The sequence below is a fragment of the Chrysochloris asiatica genome, unplaced genomic scaffold, assembly GCF_000296735.1.
Source record: "Chrysochloris asiatica unplaced genomic scaffold, ChrAsi1.0 scaffold00174, whole genome shotgun sequence".
NCBI classification, from domain to species: Eukaryota; Metazoa; Chordata; class Mammalia; order Afrosoricida; family Chrysochloridae; genus Chrysochloris; species Chrysochloris asiatica.
In genome coordinates, this window is record NW_006408692.1 from 6,590,823 (window position 1) to 6,595,572 (window position 4,750).

A 4,750-nucleotide genomic window follows, 5' to 3' on the forward strand; every position below is an offset into this window, starting at 1 on the left:
AGAAGTACAGTCAGAATGCTCCTTAGGAGTGAGGAGGACAAGAATTTATCTCTCATTCTTTGGACATGTTGTCAGGAGGGATCAGTCCCTGAAGCTGGATACCATGCCTGGTGGAATGGAGAGTCAGAGAAAGACTATTCACAATATGGATTGGCACAATGACAGCAACAATGGGTTTAAGCATAACAATGACTGTGAGAATGGCACAGGACTTGGCAGTGTTTTATTGTGTTGAGTCAGAACTGACTCAAGGATACCTATCCACTTACTGCTTTGAAATTTCAAGTCAGTGTTCTCATCTTCCTGAGCTTTGTGTTTTTCCATGGTGGAAATGGAAATCATTCTGGAACTAATGGAATTGTAAGCAGATGAAGAGAGACTGTATTAACAGTGCCTCCTTCACTGAAGAGTGGATCTGACCAGACAAGGAAGCAGTAAATCCATCACTTTAGGCCGATTAGTAATGTGGTAAGTGACTCACAAGTTCATAAGAATAATTCTGAAGTTGTTAATAGTGGCTTACCTTTTTGTTTCTGAAGGATTTCTTTCTCTGTGTCTTTAATCTTCATGAGCTTTATATTCCCACTCCACCAATCCTCTGTCAGTTTGTCATACTGTGGTGGTTTGAATGTTGCTGTGATGCTGGCAGCTATGTCCTGGTATTTTAGAGAACATCAGAGCACACTCATGGTAGACAGATTTAAGCCGAGCTTCTAGACTAAGACATACTAGAAAGAAACAGAGGTGGACTACTTCTGAATGTTTAGAGGACAGGTTTCACCTCAGCTTCCAGACTAAGACAAATTAAAAAGGAGAATGACTACTTCTGAATATTTACTCAGTGAAAAACTTATAATGAAACGTGCAAAAATATGGAATTAGAAAGCTAAAAGGAAAAACACACTCAACATTTCTCAAGCTGAAAGACCTGAAGAAAATAATTCAAACCTGAATTTGCAATGTTGAAGGATTCTATGGACAAAGTATCGAATGGTGCAGAAAGCATCAAAAGAAGAGTCGCTGCACCTAAAAGAAATGAACGGCCATTCTGGTGTTTGTCAGCAGCAATATGGTGGCAGCTTCAATGTCAGTGGCACTGATGCAAGCCTTGTGGGGGAGAATGGAAGCTACTTTAGCTGCCATTTCTGTTTCCAGGGTTCCAAGCAGGTTGTTGGGCACTTCCACATGGAAATTAATGTTGGATCAAACTTAGGACAAGCCACTCATCACAGTGGATGAAAAATTGGATATCACTACTTCAAATGGAGTTCCAGAAGAGTTTATCAAAACTAGAAAAGTTAGGATATTTGTTCCTGCATGCAATCACATGGAGTCTGGAGTAAACAACACGAAGAAGTGGAAGATGGATTTTGATACCAGGGAGAGATGGGAAAATCCTTTGATGGGTTGGGCATCAATGGCTGATCCATTGTCCAACATGGTTCTACCCTTTAGTGTTAAAGAAGATATAGCTGCCTTTGCAGGAAAAAAAAAAAAAAAAAGGTTGGCACTATTACATTGACAAGAGAAAGGTTCTGAAACCCAAGTCTAAGTCTTATGGCGCAAACATTTCTTGGAATAAAAGGACAAGGGTATCCACAAAATAGTTTGGCACTGACTATATCTCAGTACTTGACTGTGAATAGTCAGTCAGCTGGCAGGATTTATAGTCCATGTATAATACATCTCTTAATCTCCTAATAAATTTGATCTTTAAACTGAAAAATTAAATAAATAAAAGAAATGATGTATGTTTAGCCATTTCAAGAGATGGTATAGGATCAAGAGCCAATGGTACTGAGGAAAGGAGTCCAAGGTACACTGAAGGCATTGGCCAAAAACAAGGCCTCAGAAATTGAGGGGATACAACTGATGAAATCTTTCAACAGCGTGATGCTGCAATAGAGACACTCACTTATCAACAACAAGAAATTTGAGAGACAGCTACCTAGCCATATGATTGGAAACGATCCATATCTGTGCCCATTTTGAAGAAAGGCGACCCAATGGAATGCTTAAATCATCAGACAATATTATTAATATCACATGCAAGACAATTTTGCTAAATATAATTCAAAATTTACTGCAATAGTATATTGATAGAAAACTGCCAGAGGTTCAAGCTGGATTAAAAAGAGAGCTTAGAAGGAGAGACACCATTGCTGACATTAGATGGATCTTGGCAGAAAGCAGAGAACACCAAAGATTTTTACCTGTGATTTATTAACTATACAAATGTGTTTTGTTTTGTTTTCTATGTGGATCATGACAAGCTATGAACAACAATGTAGAGAGTGAGTATTCTGGAATACTTGTACTCATAAGGAAATGGCACAAAGACAAAGAGGCATTCAAATAGAAAAGAGGGACATTCAAATAGAAAAAGTGGACACTGAATGGTTTAAAATCAGGAAAGGTGTGCTCCACTGTTGTATTTTTCACCACACTTATTTAGTCTGTGCACTGAGTAATAATCCAAGAAGCTTGAGTATATGAAGAAGAATGTGGCATCAGAATTTGAGGTAGAGTGCAATATGCAGATGATACAATCTTGCTTGCTGAAAGCAAAGAGGACTTAAAATACTTACTGATGAAGATCAAAGACCACAACCTTCAGTAGGGGTTGCATCTTAATGTAAAGAAAACAAAAATCCTCACCACTGGACCAGTAAACAACAGCCATATAAATGGAGAAAAGATTGAAGTTGTCAAGGACTTCATTTTGCTTGGATCCCTATCAACACTCATGGACTCAGTAGTCAAGAAATCAAATGCTGCATTGCATTAGGCAAATCTGCTGCAAAAGATCTCTGTAAAGTGTTCAAGAGCATAAATGTCTGTGTGAGGAGTAATAAGTCTGTGACCCAAGCCATGGTATATTCGATAGCTTCATAGGCATGTGAAAGTTGGACAGTGAATAGGAAGTGAATAAGAAAATTGATGCATTTGAGTTATGTTGTTGGAGAAGGACATTAATAGTAACATGGACTGCTAGAAGGACAAACAAATTTATTGGAAAAAGTACAACCAGAATGCTACTAATAAGTCAGGATGTCATGACTGCGTCGCTCATACTTTGGGCATAGTATAAGGAGAGACCAGTTTCCTGGAGAAGAACATCATGTTTGGTAAAGTGGAAGGTCAGTGAAAAAGTAGAAGGACCCCCAACGCGATGGATTGACACAGTGGCAGCAGCAATGGAATCAAGCTTAACAAAGATTATGGGGACAGTACAGTGTTTCATTTTGTTGTGGTGTGGCACTGTGGGTTAATGCTCCAGACAGCAAAGCTGTTTGAACTGCAAGGTCGGCAGTTCAAGCTCACCAGCAGCTCCTTGGAAACCCTATTAGGGTCACTATGGGTCGGAACAGACTCAACGGCACTTCACAACAACAACAACAACAAGATCACTATGAGCTGGAACCAACTCTATTGCACCTAAAAACATATCCAAATTCAATTACAAAAAAGTAGATTTGACATTAAATAAAAAGTATCAGCATCCGATAGTGAATGATTGTTATCAGGACTGATTGTGAGGGTTGGAAATGTAAAGGTAGACGTTTGGTAGCAAGGAAGGGAATTATTAACTCTCCAGTCTAGGAGCAGAGGTCTGTGGGACCATCAACAGAGAAGAGCCGAGAGCAGGACCCTACCCAGAGAAGCAGCAAGGCCCGAGATGGAGACAGAGACGATGACGTGGAGTGATGAAGCGGATGGGGACTTTGGATCCAGAGAGGGAGAGGGACTGGGTCCTGAAGAATGGGGGGTGGGGTGTAGGGGGCGGGTTTATAGGGTATACCCTTTGGTCAGTTGATGATGCATGGAGGGAATTGGAACCATGGCAATGAGACGATATATGATGAAATGAATGTAAAACTAAAGTTCTCTCATGTAAAATATCATATAATTCACAATAAAACATGAAAAAAAAGTATCAGCATCACAAATTAAATGCAATTTTCAAATGTTACATAACCTTCAGATATTAATGAGTGATAGAGTCTTACCTAATCTCTCAAATAACAAAAATAAAACAATCACAGAGTCACAAAATATTACACTGTAAGGAATTTTAAAACCTGACAAATTTTGAATTTCAAGAGATTTTAATAAATTTCTTAGCAAATAGACCAAAGGCAGCTAAGATTGTAAAGAAACTTTTATAAAATCGGAATTATTTCTTCCCATATATTAAAGATCCATATAATTCCAGGTTGCAATAAATCATTATTTTTTAAATACCAAACTATTATTAGATAGCTTTCCTTGAGTCTGTGTACTTTAAATGTATTAATTCATTTAATTATTATAGCAACCAAATATAGAATCTAAAACAAGGTTACAAGGTTCCTGAGGTGTTGAGCCAAGAATTTACCCACAGCAATTTTTGTCCAGATTGCTATTTTCTAGTGTAGATGAGATTGCACTAACTAAGTAATTTGTCCACCACTCATCTGTCAGTTTGTTGTACTGTGGTGACTTGTGTGTTGCTGTGATTCTGGAAGCTATGCCACAGACATTTTAAATGCCAACAGGTATTTTAAATGCCAGAAGTCCATGAGAGCCAAGCTATGACCTTGAATACATCACAACTGAATTTAGAGATCATCTGAAGAACAGATGTAATACATTAGACACTAAAGACCTAAGAGAGAAGACTTATGGGATGACATCAAGAGCATCGTACAGGAAGAAAACAAGAGGTCATTAAGACAGGAAAGAAGGAAAAGACCAAAATGGATATTAG

At 38.3% G+C, this 4,750-nt stretch overlaps 1 pseudogene; it reads left to right on the forward strand.

The window, feature by feature from the left end:
* Window positions 1-1,069: 1,069 nt before the first annotated feature.
* LOC102841144 lies at window positions 1,070-1,607 on the forward strand (annotated as a pseudogene).
* Window positions 1,608-4,750: the final 3,143 nt, after the last annotated feature.